A 20,946-nucleotide genomic window follows, 5' to 3' on the forward strand; every position below is an offset into this window, starting at 1 on the left:
GAAAGTTTGTTGAGGTTGCCAAATCTTCGGTTGTGGTCCGATTTCCATTTTTTTGCTGGATAGTGCTCAAAAATCCCTATAAAAATGTTCGCTTTAAGTCTTCAATATCTCGTCTTGTCCTTAATAATCTTAAAACAAATTCTGCTCGATTTTTTTTACAATAATCCCCAAAATACACATTTTGGGCAAAGATGGTTTACAAATATTGTTAGGTGTAAAAATTTTTTACATGAGTTTGGGGGACATTCGGAATAAAAGAAACATAAGCCCAAATGGGGGATCTGAGCTTTGGAATTTGAGAACTCAATGGGTTTTTCCAATTGCCTATTTTCAAGTACATATAGCTTGCTTTTAAGTTGAAGTATCTCATTCAAATGTCACTAAAAATGCATCTGCAGTATGTCCTCTTCACAAAAAGAAAGGGAAAAAATTAAAGAATCTAAGCAAGTTTTTTCAATAAGGACTAATGAATGAAAATACTTTTTTTGAACAAAAAATGCCAAAAAATTCACTTTTCAAATTTTTTACCTCCAAACGGAATAATTTTAGCTGAATAATCAGCTAAGACACTTTAGACACTTTTTGCTGCAAAGTCGTTGCGGCAAACTTTTGTCACAAATCCAAATCATCCATAAAAATTAAAATCGAGCCACAATGATTAGTCATATCCCACAAATTTTCGAAATACTTAGGTGACCAACTTAAGGGGCCTGTCAAAAGTGCTCGGACAACCTAGGGCCTTGAAATTTTACACACGATCCCACTAGCACCTCAGCTTTGACCGTTCCAGAGAGATATCTGTACCCGTTCTCTCATGACATATTTTTTACTAGTTTTTTCCCACTGTGCGAAAGCCGCAATCGGTCTTTTACCTGATATTACTGCCATATAAACCAATCTTTCGATTAATTTTTGCCCGGTTTGACAGAAGTTTGATACGTAGAGTAAAACTATGCCTTTCAACTAAATTTCTTATTTGCAAATTTTTAGCTGAATCGTTTTACTTGTTGTCTCTCATATCTCTACAAAGTTTTTATAGTTTTTTCACACACCATTCTCTTGAACAATTTTCAGTACATTTTGCCTCCATGGCAACCCTGTACTACATATTGTAGTTATGTGTCATCAGCTTATGACAGGCTTTTGGTATGCTTACATAGTAAGAGAGTGAGAGAAATGATTTTGCTTAAGTGTGAGTTTTGATGGTTTTTGCAACAATAAAGAGAATTACAAAGATGATAAGAAAATAAGAACATTCAATTTCATTTTTGATACCTTCCAAGGCGAAAAAAAGAAATTATTGGCATTTATGTCATTATTTCCCTAATGAATTGATTTGCTGTTGTTGTCTGCTCGTGGCATTTTGACGTTATGCTTCAACTTGCTCTCACTCTCAGCACAGCATACCACATGAATGTATGTATGTATGTATTTGTTATGATGCTCTTTGCCTTTGACTGTATCAGCATAGCATCATTGATGAATCCTGGCACAAAAGTAAATGCAAAAGAATCACGTGTAAATTGTCCTTTTTTTTTGCATTGCTGTTTCAAACTTGTGAGCTGGCGAAACGGAGGAAGGGATTGGAGTAAATGAGGCCTACGAGTGTCCCTGTTGTTGTATCACTCACTCGTTCTTGCTCTCGCTCTCACTTTTCGATTTTTGATTTCATATCGTTCGGCACCATTTGCTATGGCATTTTGTATTGGCATCGGCATCATCATCACTTCATCATATCATCACAGAATCTCATAAATGTTTCAAATAACATGAAAGACAAATACACACTCACAAACACCCGCACATATGCGACACATACTGAGCGCACACATAGTGAAAAACCACCGAGCCACCACAATACAACACGGTGTCGAGCTTCATCACGGCCAGCCAAGAGTAGCAAGAAAGAACAAAAAAAAAAAAAAAACAAAAGTAAAAAGATATGAAATGATATGAAACAACTTGCACAAACACATGTTTATTGGCATACATATACACCGACACTTTGGAAACCCCAGAAAAAATAGCAAATATTCCCCAATGATTCGCCTGGGTCTCGGTCTTTTCCTGACATCATCTACACATACGCACACACATGGCTGCCGTATGTCCAATTTGGCTATGGTCTGCTCTCAGGCTCAGTCTGTCTGTCGTTTGGTCGGTCGGTCGGTAGTTGATGTTTGGTTTTATGCCATCCGTTATTATTCTTAGTCTTTACGTAGTCATCCAAGACAAACATTAAAGCAGTCGTTCCTCCATTCGCTGCGGCATTTCTTCGTTCATTTTATTTCATTCGTTCATTTATCCGTTTAACCAATTTGGTTGTCCTTGCTTTGGGTTAAAAGTTGAAAGACATAAAGTATCATTACCCCGCCATTCCAATTCCACGCCACTTGTGTGGTTACAACAAAGACGACAATGGTGGGGCTTCGTTTAAATGCCTGGAATGGTATTCTTCGTTCATTTGTTCTGTTCCCCTACCTCCCATGCAACTCCCCATTCTTGAGCACCAATCCTAATTGGTCTAACAAGTTTTTGTGTCTCACGCATTTTAAACAGGTTCAGGTTCTTGTTATGATAACATTGTTGTGTTTGTGTTGTTATTGTTGTTGTTGTCGTCGTTGTAGTGGGCTGATGATAAAGAGGGCGATGAAAACCACAATTTCTTAAATACCAACACACCAGCAACAACAACAACAGTTTCGTTTTTGTTGTTGTTGTTTGCCATAACTGTTGATATGCTTTGTGGCCCAAAAATAAATAGCCTAAGAAAAAAACCAACCAACAGAACAATGCATCAGCACCCACATGCCCACCTACACACAATGGGAAATTCTAGGCCCTTTTACTCCCTATCAGTGTTGCCACTAGAAAAATATTGGTGAAAATCAATATACATTAGATTTATTTTTTCATATGTGTAACACATGCGACAATGTCGATTTATAAGGTAGGGATATGTGATCAGATGATTACAGTTTGTTCATAATGCCTTGATGTTGCCCAAAACGACAAGCTAATAAGGCAAATGCATCAGTTGGTTTGCACAATCTAGCTGAAGGAAAAACTAAACGAAGAACCCAGTGGGGAAGCTTCTCGCAATAAATGAATGATGTACGATACAAGTTTTAGTTCATTGATGATTATTTGAGTACCTCTTTTTTATAGCCGAATCCAAGCGGCGTGATACCTTTGTTATTGTTGTTGTAGCAGTGTTGTACACTGAGACGGCAGCCCTTGCCGATGAAGAAATCCATCGGTCAATCCGGTACGTACAACCGCCTGCCATGGGATTGGGCATCTTTATAGAGAAGTGTCGCCAGTATTAATGAGGTGTTAACCACCGTCAAAAAAATTTTTCTCACCTGGATTGAAATCCAGGCATGTTACTTTCGATCTCATACAAAGTATGCGCCCTCTTAAGGCTCAAGTAGTAAAACTAGGATATCCAACTATGTGTCAGCTATATCAGGCTATTGTCAGAGATTTTAGAAGAAGCGCAGAAGATCGAGGCCCCTGGAACGCTATTCTAAGTTCAGCTAATGGGACAAATGTTCTGTCATTGCCCATTAAAGTAAAAAAAAAAATATAACAGGCTATTAACCGAATCTGACCATAATTATAACCATTGAAGATCAAACAAAAAATCATTCCGCAAAATTTAACTCAAATCGGATAAAAAGGACGCTCTCTTAAGTCTCAAGAAGAATAATCGGACGATCGGTTTATATGAGTCCTATATCAAATTATTGAACGATTTGCTGTTTTTATTTAAGCAATGATAGCCTTATAAGCTCAAAATTCGAGTCCGAAAGATGTCGTTACAATATTATTCAGATCTCTTTTCATTATTCGAATCAGAATTTTGAGAATGAACCGAATGAAAACTGATCGGAACTCAGTTTCACGTAGAAAACCATTGATTTAACAAAAACAGCAAAAATAATTCGCAATTTTAATGCAAAGCTATCTATTCTAACAAAATTGTTGATCTAATATGAGGTTTTTAGCAGATTGATGACTGATATAAACTCATTTTCGCACATAAAATTGTATCGCTCGAATAAAAACACCGAAACTTGTAATCGTGCTGTAACGCCATCTACTGGAGACCGGTAATAAAAAAAATATGATCATATTAGAGACTTATAAGACCCTGAACCCATATTCACAAGCAACATCGTTGCTTGAATAACAAGTAAAAAGCACTAACTTTGGATACCCACCACCACCTAAACCACCATTAGTCATAATCCAGTGCAAAATGCATCCATAGCAACTATATCCAAATATGGTCCGATTTCGACCAAATTCGGCACGGACATTGAGTGATCTATAAATACAAGTCATTGTTCAATTTTAGTTCTATATCTTTTTAAGCAGCTATATCCAAATATTGTCCGATCTGAACCATATAGGACACGGTTGTCGAAAAGCCTAACAGAAGTCACTGCGTCAAATTTCAATGAAATCGGATAAAAACTCGCCTTTTATGGGGTCAAGACCTTAAATCGAGAGTTTGGTCTACATGGCAGCTATATCCAAATCTGGGCCGATCTAACCGTTTCCAAGAAGAATACCGAGGGGCCAACTTAACTCACTGACCTACATGTCAGCTAAATCGGACAATAAATGCGCATTTTTTGGGCCCAAGACCTTAAATCGAGAGATCGGTCTATATGGCAGCTATGTCCAAATCTGGACCGATCTGGGCCAAATTTAAGAAGCATATCGAGTGGCCTAACACAACTCATACACTCAAATTTCAGCAAAATCGGATAATAAATATGGCTTTTATGGGCCTAAGACTAGAGCTGGCAAACTATCGATAATAGCAACATTCAATATTTTCGATAGTTTTAAATAATAAATATGGATAGTATCGATACTATCGTCAAAATTCCCATCACCTATATTTCAAACGAAAATGAGAAGTAAAAATCAGGATATCGATTTATATAGAAGCAATATCAATGCACAGACCAAAGAAAACCAAGGTTATTGAAGTCATTTGGAAGTCATATGAGAAATCATTGTATTGGGTTGCCCAAAAAGTAATTGCGGATTTTTCATATAGTCGGCGTTGACAAATTTTTTCACAGCTTGTGACTCTGTAATTGCATTCTTTCTTCTGTCAGTTATCAGCCGTTACTTTTAGCTTGCTTTGGAAAAAAGTGTAAAAAAAGTATATTTGATTAAAGTTCATTCTAAGTTTTATTAAAAATGCATTTACTTTCTTTTAAAAAATCCGCAATTACCTTTTGGGCAACCCAATACAATATGTTAGCCTAATGGGATGAAAATTGGGCCCTTTATAGGCGCAATGTATCTTAAAGGAAACATTCAGTGTCGGATTGCTTGTTTTTGTTTGGTTTTCCAAAAAATTTAACTTTTGCGATAGTATCAGAAAAATATCAATCGATATTCAATCAAAAAATTAAATATCGATAGTGCCATCGATATTTTGCCAGCTCTACCTAAAACCTTAAATCGGCAGATCGGTCTATATCGGGGGGCTTTATCAAGATATAGTCCTATATAGCCCCTCTTCGAACTTAACCTGCATATGGACAAAGAAAAAACCTTTGTAAAGTTTTAGCTCAATATCTTCATTTTTAAAGAGTGTAGCATGATTTCAACAGACAGACAGACGGACATGGCTAGATCGTCTCAGATTTTTACCATGATCAAGAATATATACATACTTTATAAGGATATTTCAATATGTTGCAAACGGATTGGCAAAATGAATATCTGTCGGTGGTGGGTAAAAAATCAGAGAAAGATTTTAAAATCTTATTGCAACGCCATCTACTATTGTTATGAAATAAAATGAACTAAAATTTTAAGCCTAAAGGAAGCTGATCCGTTAATGCTTTCGCACACAACCTCATTGCTCGAATGACAACAACAAAATAAGTCGCATGCAACGCCATCTATTAGGGAGTAATAACAAAATACCTAACAAAAATTTAAAGCTTAAGCCTAGTACTGAGTACTTACTATAAAACAATTAAGGATAGGCATAATTCTAGCGGTGTCGGCTGTATAATACCCTACACCTACCCTATAGTAGAAATTGTAGCCTATATATTATTCCTAACCGAATTAAATGGACTTCGGTGGAGGTTTTCAGATGAAATTAAAAACAATTTGTAGCAATTTTCCAGCGATTCTTTTCAAAATTGTAATAATTACAGCTCTACGTATATGTGCAAATAAGGCGGTCTATATGTATATGGAAGTTAAATATAAATCTGAACTGATTTTGATAAAATTTTAAAAAATGTCTACTGTCATAAGAAAATTATATATGCTAATTTTCGCGACAATCTGTTGTACTTTATTGGAATATAACTCAAAGTTGGACGAACATATATATGGAAGATATATCTAAATCTGAACTGATTTTTTCCAATTTCAATAGACTTCGTCTCTTGGCCAAAACAAATGTATGTATGATGATCGGATAAAAATAGCGACCTGTACTTTCTACACAAATTAACATGGACAGACATACTGTCGGACAAACAGAGGAAAGGCAGACAGACGTAGCTGAATTAATTATGAATGAATACCAATGGAATGGGTCTAGCTCTCTGCCTTCTGGATGTTATAAACAAATGTACTAAGTACAGTATTGGTGTAGGGTATAAAAATTGTGACAAAAAGAACACAGGGACATTCCGCAGAAGGTATACCTAGTTCTATGAGCAAAATAGCAGCGACATGTTGCTGCATCAATATAAATTTCGATTCAATTTTGTTGAAATTAAAAAAAATCTATAAGCTGAGAGGATATAATATATATTTTTTTCTAATTTCAATTAAAATAAAGCGAAATTTATATTTACGCAGCAACATGTCGCTGCCATATATAATGATCCATACCTGTCCATATTTTCATATGGCGGTCATATATACCAATCTCCTAATTAAACACCCACCTTAACCTTATAAAATAAAATGAAATTTGGAACGGTTTTTTAGACCTATCTACAGATGTGCCGAATATGGTCCAAATCGGTCCAACTTTAGGTGTAGATCCCATACCCATTTTAGTATTTTTGTTCTTGAACATTTAACTCCAATTTTTCTAAACTTGGCAAGCGAATTCTTTACATAACAAAAGTATATTCCAACCCATGGACGAATCGATCAATATTTTGTTGAAGTGCCCGATGGCATAGCAGTATATGCATAGTCCTAAATCATGCAAATCGGTTGCGTACTTCGAAAGTTATAGCCCCTTGAAGGTTTGAGAAGTGGAAAGTGGTCAATTTTCACACTCTGTATCTCACCTTGTATTAAAGATATAGACCAACAACGCCAATTTCCTGAAAGCCTATGCCCTTCTCTACAAATATCTAAACGTTTTTTTTACCGCCCACTTCAACAAATAAAAAGTTGTGGACTTATTTGCAATTTTTTCGCCGTTTGGCCCACTGTGTGTCGTCCAAAAAAATGCGTCATATTTTGCAATCAGTTAACAGACAATTTTCTTGCGAATTAACTTCGTACAAGGCTAAACTCATTTTCTCGCATAATACGTAGCTCGAATAACATTAACGAAATAATCTTTCGATCAACTGCAACGCCATATACTGGAGAGATATAAGAAAAATACTCACCTTTAATTTTTTATTCCATTCCTAGGTTACAACTCCAGAAGTGAACATCTAGCCGGAACTTAAAACATTTTTTTCACCATCCTGGTATTGGCTACGCTGCCTAATGCCGATCTGCATCGCTCGGCTGCACTCCATACTACCGCCATTATGTTGAGCTCAATAATTACAAACCTCTCTAGACTTACCATCGTTAATACTATGCAATGAGAGAGAGAGAGAGATGCTTGCCTTTTGTTCTTTAAGGTTATGTTATTTGCAGTATATTTTTGCTTACTTCACGAAATTGACTTAAGGCTTAAATTGACCAAAACTGGATTAGGTCGTCAATTGAAACCAATTCGAAGATTTTTAATTTATCCTATGAAAATTGTTGCCAAAAATATGACAGCGGCAACGCCAAGCTAAACTTTTGCTTAAACTCATACTCACTCTATCGCACTGGCTTGTATACCAGCATTACAAGAAGCTACTGTAACAACTTTCACCAAGAACAGCAACAACAACGACAGCAGCAACAAAAATAATAATAAAAGGGAAACATAATAAAATACCAATAAAACATCAATACACGCCATGTTTCCATTTTTATTTTTTTTAGTATCAAAAAATCATAAAAGGAATACATAAATCTAAGATGAAAATCTCAACAATTCACGTCAACGCATATTTCAGGCGTGCTGCTCTTCGGCTCTGGCTTCAGCTCCAGCTCCCCGAATGCCATTGGAGATGAGTGAGTGTTGGTGCGTGACTACGTGCGTGTAGATTTTTGTACACTTAGCCAGCCCCCGAATCCGCCTATCCCATGCTTACACACGCACACACACAGGAGCCTTTAAGGACTAAAGGCGCGCGTTGCGGATTTATGAAAGATTCTTAAAATGTTTATGGATTCCGACACGATTGTAATACTTCCATTGAGGCATAGCTGTAAAGCATCGCTTTGGTTGTGGGTGGTTTCGTTTTGTTTTGTTTCCCAGTCAGCTTCAGCTTCAGCTCCAGCTTGAAGCGACAGCAGCACCGGCGGCAGCGGAGGCGTTAAAAGCAGCAGCAATAGATTAACTGCCTGCTGCCATTGCTGCTGATGAAGTCATGACGAAATTGACCTCTTAATCTATATGAAAGGACCCTGAAAAATTGTATAAGAAGAAATTGCTAAACATTTTCCAATGAAAAGAAATATTTGGGTATTTTGCAGCACTTCTTTGTGGTGGCGCCAAGTACAAGTACCAAGAGGCAGGCGGAAGAGGAGTAGGATTAGGAGGAAGGCTAAGAGTAAGGGCAAGGTCTCAAGCATAATAGCAACTTTATTACATTTAATAAAGTGTAGCCAAGGTCCTTGTATATATGGCCATCGTAAACAAAAAAATAGCACTTATACGTGTATAAAAATCTCATTGGGTGAAATTGCAATTGAACGAATCCTTTTAATTACATTATTAACGAGGGTATCCTGCTGTCTTTTTTTTTTTTTTTTTGACTCCATACCCATTCCTACTTACACTTTAAGTGCCCAAATTTTTTGCGATTCCCTTTTGTTGAAGATGCAAGGGGGAAAATTAAAAGAGCCCCATTAAGCTGGCTGTGATAAGAAGTACTAAAATTATTATGGAACCATAATGATTTCATTAATGGAGCCGCCTAATATGTGTGTATTGACATTAAATTAGCAACAATTTATACGCATAACTTTTAGCAGCGCACAAAAAGTTTATTTCAATATTCATTCCCTTTTTTATGCTTGAAGCGAATTTCTATTGATTTCATTCTCCCCAGAGTCTTTGTTGTACTTTGGGGACATCTGAAGGACACTGTGGAGAATTAATTTTGGTCTTCGCATATATATATATGACACTTTTGAGTTTGTTGTTATAAGATATTAACAACAAACATAAGCAAGAAATTAATGGGCTGTTAAGTTGATACAAAATACACTGGCCTACAAACAATTTCGGAACATTCGAATTTCAGTCTTTTTTTTTCGCCAAAATCGGGGAAGGAATGTTACCAGAGGGAAATTAAAAAAAATGTGTTTCTGTTGCATTTGTGGTGTTTGTAACACTTCTGATGCGGCGAGTACCAGAGAACAGCATAAAACCCAATGTTTGGCACTCAATCGCCTTTTTTGCCAAATCAAGTGTATGTGTTAATTAGCTAAGAACACATGCTTAAAGGACAATGGAATGAGCGTTCACCAATTGTGTTTGTTAATCGTTCAGTCTTTGTGTTTTATGATATGGTAGCCGGACATCGTGTGTTGTTTGCGAGCAAGCACCACTGGCCGATTGTCTTATGCGAACCACCTCCGCTAGCTTAGGTACAACTAATAATCTTGAGTGACAAAAATCTCCGATACACTCCGTTTTTTTGCCTCTTGCTTTGTATTTATGCATGGTAATTGTTTTTTGTTTTTGTTAGCACCTTATCCTTTCCATGCTATATTTCATAGAGATATCTTTGGCAAACATACTTCCACTTTTTTCTTTACCCAAGTCATTACAAAACACGCACATTATTTTCAACGCTCTTAATTTTAAGCGGTAACTGTGTGTGTGTGTGTGTTCTATATAGTTGCGATCAATGTGAGCCCTCATGTGTATTGCTGCTGCTCTCTGGCGCGAACGTCTCACACACCACCAAATAATGTCTTTATAAAAGTTATTGAACATTGGTGCGTATGATTACTTTTCGGTAATTATTATTATTCTTTTATGCATCATACGCCACCTTGGCGATTCATTCTCAATATGAAAATACCTGATGAAAAATTATTTGCATATCAAATCGCCAAAATATGGGTGCTACGAACTTTAGGGTAACACTTCTTTCACTAGTTCTAGCACACAACTTCTTCTTTACGAGTTTATATCGAAAAACAACTACAAAATATTTTTTAGTGGCCAAAGTAAAGAAAATCTGGTTAAAAATCGTAAATTATGGAAAGGAATAAAACACTTGGCATTTATTTACTATGGGACTATTGAAAGTTATCTTGTAATCGATAAATCGTCTATTGTTCTGGGGACTTTTACTAGTTAATCGAATCGGGACTTCCACCACAATATTTGCATCTTCATTTAGTACTCTTTAAAAAATTGGAAAGAAAATAACACCTACTCTTAGGAAAAAAAGTTATGAAGGTGATAATGGATGGTTTTAGGTTATGGAGTGAATATCTTTTGGTAGGAAGGAACAATCTGCACCAATTTTTCATTGAATACTCGTAGAATTTTGTAACCTTTCCAACAGTGTAATTGAATTAGCAACCGGTTTACAAATATGACTGACTAAAACATTAAAAAAAGATTGGTTCCAGTCATTTTAGCATATTTTCTTTAGGGGTGTTTACAAGCTCTATCTTCTAAGAAAGAATCAAGCCGATCATCCCCTATATGACTACTGACAAGCAATATTAAATTTGACATGCTCGAGGTGACCAACGTTCAAGCTCTGTGGATCAGTCCCTGGACATACTAGAATCGTCAAATCCACCAAAAAATCCTATTTAACAACATTTGAAGGAAAAATTTTCTTATGTGAAAGATTTTTTTTTCTTGATGCAAAGATGCTAAATCTTAACTTTACGTTTTATCAATTTTAGCCAAATCATAGGAGGCCACCGTAGCGCAGAAGTTAGAATGTCCGCCTATGACACTGAACGCCTGGGTTCGAATTCTGGCGAGACCATCAGAAAAATTTTCAGCGGTGGTTTTCCCCTCCTAATGCTGGTAACATTTGTCAGGTACCAAAAAGGTACTCCATAGAGGTGTCGCACTGCGGCACGCCATTCGTTCACGCTATAAAAAGGAGCCCCCTTATCATTGAACTTAAACTTGAATCGGTTTGTTTGTCCCTGTTCCTTAGTGGAATATTCATGGGCTCAATTTTGCATATAATAATTGCAGCTTTTATGGACCCAAGAAGTTAAGTTGAAGGACCACTGTTTATAGGAGCCAGTAACGTAGATAGGCCCGGTCCTTCTATATTTTTGCTAAAGATAAAATTTGTTCTTAACGCAATCTTAACGAAAATATTTTTAAAAGGCAACTTTTCAATGCAATATTCATTAAAGACAAAATTTTAGTGAAATTTTTCTTAAGACAAAATTTCAAAGAATTTTTTTTAAAATTTAATTTCATAAAATTTTTTCTAAAAACGAAATTTTGAAACATATTTTAATGAATTTCCATTAACAGACAAACATAAATGAAACTTTTTCTTAAGCCATCTTAAGGCTCAATTTCAAGCATGTTTCTAAAAACAAAATATTAACGACATTAAAAAAAAAATAAACAATTTATTCTTAAACAATACCAGCTCAGTCTTCCTGGCATTTACCCCGAGACTACACACAGAAGCCCAAGACGCCATAAGAGCGGTATCCAGAACCTCCCCGACCGTATTCACGAACTACCTGGTGGCAATAATAATCATGTCCTCAGCATAAGCGTACACCCTGACCCCTATCGTCTAAAGTCTCCACAGACTCCCATCGATCCGCCATCGTCGCATTCACCTTCACCGAGGTGGACCTTATGCATAAGCGTAATGCTGCCTTCTAAATACTCATGTTCACGTCTTTCTACCTACTGAATACACGTTTATCTCCCCTCCTTTTTTCCCGAAATCTCTTTTTTTCGTTAAATGTTACTACTGCTACTACTACAGAGACACCCTGTAAGCTACATTTCAATCTACAAGAAAACTCCAAAATATTGACTGGTTAGCAAAAGCTGTTCCCGAAGAACCAAAATAAGTTTTAATTTCTATTGGGTTATAGGAGGCTTAAAAATCTATCTTCTGAACTTCTCTCTTCTGCTTTGCCAGGCAAGAGTACAACAAATGCCATTTTTATTTAAATTTTTTTCATGTAGGCCCCACCTCTAATTGAAGCCGTTTGCCTATAAAAACTCCCTCCATGCTCAAGTTATTCTCATTACTCTAGAGTGTAGGCAAATCAGCGGCGTTATAAGCAAGTATCATGAAAGGCTTTAGATAAATTGGTGTAAGTCCTTGCTATTACCCAAAAACAAAAACAAATTGGCCTATTATGCTTGCACGGAATGAGCTCATACGGCCCAGTTTTGTTTTTGGGGCATGTTCTTTTCGGGACTCTTGCGAATTGCGATATGCCTATCTGCTGTCGATTAATTCCTTAGTTGGCCAGCTAAAAACAAGTGTCGAATGGGCCCAACAATTTTGTTTTGAAAGGACTTCTACTTGCCGCAAAGAAATGCGCGGGGGAGGGGGCTAGGCTAGGCATAAATTATCTGTGTTACCGCCAACAAAAACATTAGCAAAGAGGAAAAAAAAACAAGAATTGTAAGAAAGCCCAAATGAAGGGAGTGGTAGTGGAAGTAGAAGTAGAGAAATAGTAAGCGAGGGAGTTGAATTCGATTTAATCGTAACTAATTTCCGGAATTCTGTTTTGGCTTGCTGGTCATGTCCATGCTCATGTTTGTTTCTGTGGTGTAGATTTAAGTGTGTGTGTGTTTGGATGTATGTGCATGTTTTACACAATATTCCTCCCATTAATTTACGACGTTCAATTTGAGATCCAACATTTAGATTCCTCTAAATAAGCTTCCGCTTTAGCTTTAACGCCCCTGCCGCCAGCAGTGCCAGCTCAAAATTTCCAAAACCAAGCAACACATGGTTTGCGGCACTGGCTTTTTGTGTAAGACCATAGTGGGGATGGGGGTGGTGGATTGGTCCCAAAACAAGAGAATGTCTACTTATGACAGATGGGATATTTCCTATTGGGCCGAAAAATCCATTTAAAGCTGCCAGTCTTGCCACGCTTATCGATTAGGAGAAATGGCTGGTTTTGTGGGTGAGTGGGTGAGAGATTCAGATAGCATTAGTTGGCTGTTTGTGTGTGTGTTTCTGTTGTGAAACCACCTTTAGTTTAGTTAACCAACAACAATTGAAGTTGTTGTTGTTGTTGAAGGTTTTGTTGCAGTTGAGCAACCAAATGCCTGTGACGGGATGTGTGTTGGCTGTCCATTCGCTGAGTCGGTCCCCAGAGTAGCAGGCAATTGTGGCCACCGTATAGCAGTTTTAGTCGGCTAATAAATTATCAAGATGATTGCTGGCATTTCGTGCCAACGTGAAATGGGCGTCTGCTGCTTGTTGCAAAGCCATTTCTGATGCCACTTTTAGTGTGAGAATGTATGTGTGTGTGTGTTTTGTGTTTACCTGAATGTGCTTGCCATTCATATTTGTTGCTTTTTGTTTTGAACACAGCTTGTTGTGCTTTTGAGTGGCTACACACAGGTGAGTGTGGCTGTTGTTGTTGCTGCTGCTTTTACCATTACGTGTTGTATCCTTTGACGACCAACACGTTGTTGCTTGCCATTTGCTTGATGTTGATGTGACTGACCACAGACACAAACAATGACACACACACACACATTCACAGAAGTGGGGCAATATACACACACGAGTGTTCTCGTCCACTCCAAAACATTTGGCGTTGTTGGTCACGTGAGAATAACAAACCAACCCAACCCATCGCAACGCAGCTCACTCTTCCCCCCTCCCTCACTAACTACAATTCACTTACAATTGTGTATGAATGAATGTAAGTGGGGGGAATAATGCATAAACCCTTAGTTGCCAACACTCACACGCAGCTGTGTGTTGGTGTGCAGTTTTTGGTGAATTACAAAACCATTCGTTGATGCTGCCGAGAGCCCATAGGTGGACAATTCAATGAAGGTGTTGATGATGGCTGCTGGGAGTCTACAACTATGTCTGGCAGTGTGAGTGTATGCGTGTGTGGATATTTGAAGAGCCTTGGCTATTGATGATGATGATACGATGATGCTTTTGTTGCAACAATAATAATAATAACATTTAACTACCTGATACATATAATCCATATGAATGTATTTCGCCAGCATGTCATATTACATATCCATTGGTGTGCCACCTAGATTAACATGTTGCCCCTTCACACTTACTGGTCAAAGTAAGGGTGTAAAGTACACTTAGAAAAGTTTTTATCTTATCCGTTGAGTGAAATCATTGGAAATAAATTAAACTAGCTGAAACCGTCCCGCATCGCTGCGCCTTCATTAACACCATGCGGAAAGTATGTTGCGGCGGCCCCCTATCTAAATGAATTCCATTTTTATTACTATATTCATAATCTACTCCCAAATACCTTTCATTTGAGTCCCATGTTGTCATTATCGTCTCTAGGTACCTGTACCCAGTTTTTAATATCATATTCGTATTCTACTCCCCAATAGCTTTTATTTGAGTCCCAAATTGTCTCAATCGATTCACTTTTATTTTTTTGTGGTGCTCTTGGGGTAAGGGCGAGGGTCTGTCTCCTTCCGATACCCGCACATTATATCGCCTATTGCTCCTTCCGGACCAACCTACACAGTCTGTGAAAATTTAAAGAAAATCGGTTCAGCAGTTTTTGAGTCTATTCAGAACAAACAAATTTAAAAACACAAATTATTTTTTATATATACAGGGCTAGCTGTAAACAGCTCGATCTGATGTACCTTCATTAGCACCACACGAATAATACGTTTCTTACTTACTATCATGGGTATTTATTTATTTATCTATTGGAATACCTTTTATTGAGCTCCATATAGCCATGATTGACAAATATTCATATTTTGGGAGGTTGTTTTGAGGTGTACGTAATCTTTTATCACTTGAACCTCATTTTTAATACCATATTCGTAATCTACTCCCAAATACCTTTCATTTGAGTCCCATATTATCATTATCGTCTAATATGCCCATTTGGGACTGTTTTGGGCTTGGGACGGTTTTGGGCTTGGGGCGGCCCCCAATAATTGCGCCCATACATTTCATTTGAGTCCTATTTTGTCCCAATCGTTTTACTTTTAACTTTCGGCGATACTGTTGGGATGGTTTTGAGCTTGAGACACATGGACCCAATTTTTAATATCATATTCATTTTCTACTCTCAAATACCTTTCTTTTGAGCTCAATTTGGTCCAATTTGTCCCAATCAGTTCACTTTTGATTTTGGTACTTTTGGGGCGGCGCCCTAGGTATTTGGATCCAATATTCTACATCATATTCTTATTCTACTCCCTAATACCTTTCATTTGAGTCCCAAATCGTCTCGATCGGCCCACATTGATTTTGGGGCGGTTTTGGGCTTAGGGCGGTGCCCTAGATACTTGGAACCAATTTTGTAATATCATATTTGTATTCTACCACCAACTATCTTTCATGTAAGCCCTACATTGTCCAGATCGGTTCACTTTTGATTTTTAACGCTAATTTTTGGATGGTTTGGGGCCTTTAGGCTATCCCCTAGGTACTTGGATCCAACTTTTTATATCATATTCGTATTCTTCTCCCATATACCTTTCATTTGAGCCCCATATTATATCGATCGGTACACTGTTAATTTTGAGCAGTTTTGGGCCTTGGAGCGTCCCCCTAGATACTTGGACCCATTAATATCATATTCGTATTCTATTCCCTAATACCTTTCATTTGAGTCCCATATTGTCCTGATCGGTTCACTTTTGATTTTCGCCGATACTACTGGGGTGGTTTTGGGCTTGGGACGGCCCCCTAGGTACTTGGACCAAATTTTTAATATCATACTCATACTCTTATCTCGAATACCTTTCATATGAGTCCTATTTTGTCCCAATCGTTCCACTGTTGATTTTGAGCGCAACTTTTGGGTTTTTTTTTTGCCTTGGGACGGCCTCATATGTACTTGGACCCAATTTTTAATATCATATTCGTATTCAACTCCCGAAAATCTTTTATTTGAGTCCCATATTGTCCCGTTGTATCTACTATTATTTTTGATTGTACCTTTTGGGGTAAGGGGGAGGGTCCGCCTCCCTTGCGTGAAGTAGCGTTCAACGTCATAGGCGGACATGCCAAACTCTGCGCTACTGTCCGATTTGGGTGAAATTGTACACTATGACTTCCTTTGAACTCCAACATCGGGTATATACGACTTCTAGGCATCGTATGCAATAAAGCGACTGAGTAAGGTGTCAAATAATTCGCCTTCTGCTGGTTAATGTGATGGTGAACATTTGATTGTTGCTTCTTAGTTCTGGTACCACCGTATACTCAGTGAATAATGGGTATCCTTTCTATTCATTCCCAATCCAATCGCCATATGTAGACTTCAATTTAACTTATTTTTAAGCCCACCACCATAGGATGGGAAGTATGGTAATCTAGTCATTCCATTTGTAATACCTCGAACCATTGATCTGATTAAAAGTATATATATTCTGGATCGTCTTGACGTTCTAAGTCCGTCTAGACATGTCCGTCCGTCTGTCGAAATCACAACAGCGGTCGAACGCGTTAAGCTAGCCAATTAAAATTTTGCAGAGATACTTCTTATTAAAGTAGGAAATATCTTCTCAGGCAGCCATTATATCCTTGTAGAACGCATTTCTGAACACAAAAACCGCTCTCGACTGTCGCAGATCTCTCAACGAGATGGCTGAACAGTTCGAAATTCACCTTTTCTGGGTGCCGAGCCCAGAGTTATCCCTGCGGAATTGTAAATCGGATGAGCTTGCGAGACTAGGAACTACCCTACACATTCCAGGGACACTGGAATCTATAGGTTTGCCTCTGGCGACATGTAAGCTAAGTTTTCAGAACCAGACCCGAAGGACAACGAATGATAGATGGTCACAAAGAGGGGGCTGTGAGCATTCCAAAACTATGTGGCCTAATCTAGACTTGAAGAGGTCTACTGCTTTGCTGTCATTGGCTAGACCAGACGTCTCAGGCATTGTGTTCGTCATGACAGATCACTGTCTAATCGGAAAACATGCTGACAGACTGAAGATTGCCAGCAACGACTTTTGCAGAAGTTGTAGGGACATCGAAGAAGAAGAGACTATAGAATACCTTCTGTGTGTGTATCCCGTACTAGCAGTTAGAAGGAGTTCGATTTTAGGTTCTCATTTCTTTGAGAACCTGTCTGATTTAGCGCATGTGAACATTCGCAAGTTATTGGGCTTTTTAAAGCGATCTGGATGGTTCAACGGTAGGAACTAGAAAGCATCGTCCTTCTTCTGTTCCTGTGATATCACGTTGGACGAAAACGTCTAAGTGAGTCTGATGGCAGACTGCCACTTAAACCTAACTAGGTCATTGAGCATTGCAAAAGGGTCATATCATATATAAAGTGGTCCTTCGAGTTGACTTCTTAAGCCCCTAGAAGCCGAAAATTGTTATCCGACTGGGCTGAAACTTTGCAAGTAGTGTTATGTTATGATTTTCAACAATCATGCCATGTATGGTCTAAATCGGTGTATAGTCCGATATAGCTCCCATCTAAACCGATCTCCCGATTTAATATCTTGAGCCCCTGGAAGCCGCAATTGTTATTCGATTGGACTAAAATTTTGCACATGGTGCTCTTTTACGACTTCCAACAAAACATGCCCAGCACTATCCAAATCTGTCAATAACCGGATATAGTTCCCATATAAACCTATTTACCAATTTGATGTCTCAAGCACCTGGAATCCGCAATTATTATCCGATTTTGCTGAAATTTTGCACGTTGTGATTTAAAATCACAACATGCCGGGTACGAATTTTCCAAATCGATCTATAAGCTGATATGGCTCCCATATAAACCGATGTTCTGATTAGACTTCAACGGCCACTAGATGCTTGAATTTTTGCCTGGTTTGGCAGAAATGCTGTACGTAAAGTACTGCAGTACATTTATGGAAATATTTGGCAGAATCCACTTAGCTTATTTTTACTTTTTTCCCTATTCTATTTCTCTCTGTGTACAAACGGTTTTGCACACTTTGATCATTCCCTTGATGTTGGAATGTAGGCTGCCAATTGAAATTTGCTGCTCTGTAACAAGTGTGTACTTTTAGTTTTTTTTTTCGTTACTGGTTTTGGGGAGCGTCAATATGTATATGTGGACAGACGAACGGACGGACGGACATGTGGACTGTTGTTCTGTGCGGCTGACCTCATTCCCAATGGACACATGCTGAAATGGGATGGGGTGAAACCCTTAAAAAAATACGAAACCAAGAAGAAAAACTGTAATAATAATAAAACAAAAGCCGACTCTTTAACGAAGAGCACGAAACAATGACTAACCAGCGTGGTTTTTTTTATAAATTTCTTTTTTTTTTGTGGAAAATTTATGAGTTTAACATTCGTCCATATCATGCACGCAAGCAAGCAAATGAAACATAGACTAGTCATACATACAAAGCATACTGCCTATGGAGTACGAGTAGTATACGATATTTGTTTTAGTTTTTTGCAGCAGAAAAAATAGAGATGTATAGTTATATGTGCTCACGTGTGTGTGTCCCGTGTGAGTATGAGTGGGTCTAACACTGCTGATGTCAAAACAATAAACCTTAAATGCAACATATGTGTTAAGGTAGACCAACACAATATCCCAAACCCCTTTCTTCTTCTGCCTATAGCCCTTACCATAGGCTTGCGTGCCCATAACTCTTTGAAACAAACGAAGGGCTACATTTTTGACAAATTATACCCCTTTTCAGATTAAAAACATACAAACCTTCGAACGTAAGAACAACAACCCGCCACAGCGCCAACACTACGAGCATGTTCATAAAATATGAAATTCTTTAAAAGCCATACATCATAATTTGAAGCATGGACAAGACAGAATAACAACTACAAAAACCTGTGTAAATAATATTGATTAGGGTTAGGTTTTTGCATGCAGGCGGGGAGGAAAAGAAACAAGGGAAGTCTGAAAAATAGACTGTGTCTAAGCAACTAATGAAATAAAAGGAGTTTTTTAAAGGCCAATTTTTAATTTTTACGAACCCTGCAACAGAGAACAGGTGCATGTTTGTATACCCTTTAATACTATTCTGTTACAGAGTGTTACAACTTTGTACACTTACTTACAACGATGAGAAGAGAAAGCGCTAGATCCGTTCATAAATACCGAAACCGCATAACTGTAACACGTTTTAGTGAAAAATTCCGTTTAAGTGAAACTTGAGAAGAAGAACCATATCTTTTTCGTGTTATGCTATGCAATTGAAATCGCTTAAATGAAATATCGTTTAGCTGAAAATACCGCTTAACTAAAAAGGTTTTTATACCCCAAATTTAGTTTTTATGTGAAACTTAAGTCGCCTAAGTAAAAAAGCATTTCTATCGGAAACTATCACGTATTCAAAAAATTTTCGTCAACAATAAAATTTGCAAAAACATATCTTGTTATTTCGGTAATAGGTATCTCTGACTTTTCAAGATTGCTACTGAACATTACACTTTTTCAACTCCAATTTCATACATAATTAGAACGGTGACGTGATAATTCGCTTTCAATTATATCATATCGCTTAACTGAAAACGAATTGCACTTATCCGAACCATGCTTTATTGAAAATTACGGATAAGTGAAACTGAATACATGCTATCCGGTTTCTACTGTATACCATTCATCTTCATATTGGCTTCTGATACGATTTTGCCATATCTGTATGTCTGCCCATCTATACTTTTCATCAAGGTTGTCCGATAGTTATACATTTTTGTATGGCCCAAGGACGAAACATTTGATTGAAAAAGTCTAGTTATATTGGGGTATCACAATGACCAAACATTGTCTAAGTGAGTTCGAGTTTAGACTGCTACTTTAACCTTACCTATATATTACTATGAGGTATTAGTAATAAGTGGAAAGAGAATGACGCCAAGATGAATTATAAAGTATCTGTAACTATTTCATCACATTCGGTTAGGTTAAGTATAAGTTTTTCAGATTCCAGCAAAGGAACCATCAAATGAGTTGCTGGGGAGCTAAAATGTTCCACATAAATATTTCTTGTAGTATGATTGCCGATAAACCTAAAATTCGAAAATTTCAAGACATTAAATATCCTCAAACTAAATACCGAAATTGATTTCAAATAGAAACTCAGTTAATGAACCCATCAATACATTGTAAATGTTGTAAGAAAAAATTTACCAACATCTTTAATTATTTATTAGGCAGTCTCCTAGTGCCGTTTAAATTGTAAAATGTATGCCTTTGTATAACAGAAATCTTCTACAGACACAATGCTACTATCTTATTTAGTTTGTAATCAATGCTTCATTTGATTTTGTGTTTGTGTGGGTGTATTTATGTGTTCATAATACATGTTTAAATATGAAAAAACACCTCCTTTATCAAAATGAGCCAACAAAATCAATTCATCAAACAAACCGTTGCTATTTATACAATGGTGTCCTTCTCTATATAAGTTGCCCAATTTCCATATCTAGAGATATACGCACACACACACACACACAC

The 20,946-nt window shown here is 37.4% G+C and overlaps 1 protein-coding gene across 3 annotated transcripts in view; it reads left to right on the forward strand.

Annotated features, from left to right (window-relative positions):
• The window catches only part of LOC106096128 (protein N-terminal glutamine amidohydrolase), an 84,284-nt gene that overhangs the window by 54,868 nt on the left and 8,470 nt on the right, over window positions 1–20,946 (forward strand). The window lies entirely within an intron of this gene.

The sequence above is a fragment of the Stomoxys calcitrans genome, chromosome 5 (assembly GCF_963082655.1).
Source record: "Stomoxys calcitrans chromosome 5, idStoCalc2.1, whole genome shotgun sequence".
Classification (NCBI taxonomy): domain Eukaryota; kingdom Metazoa; phylum Arthropoda; class Insecta; order Diptera; family Muscidae; genus Stomoxys; species Stomoxys calcitrans.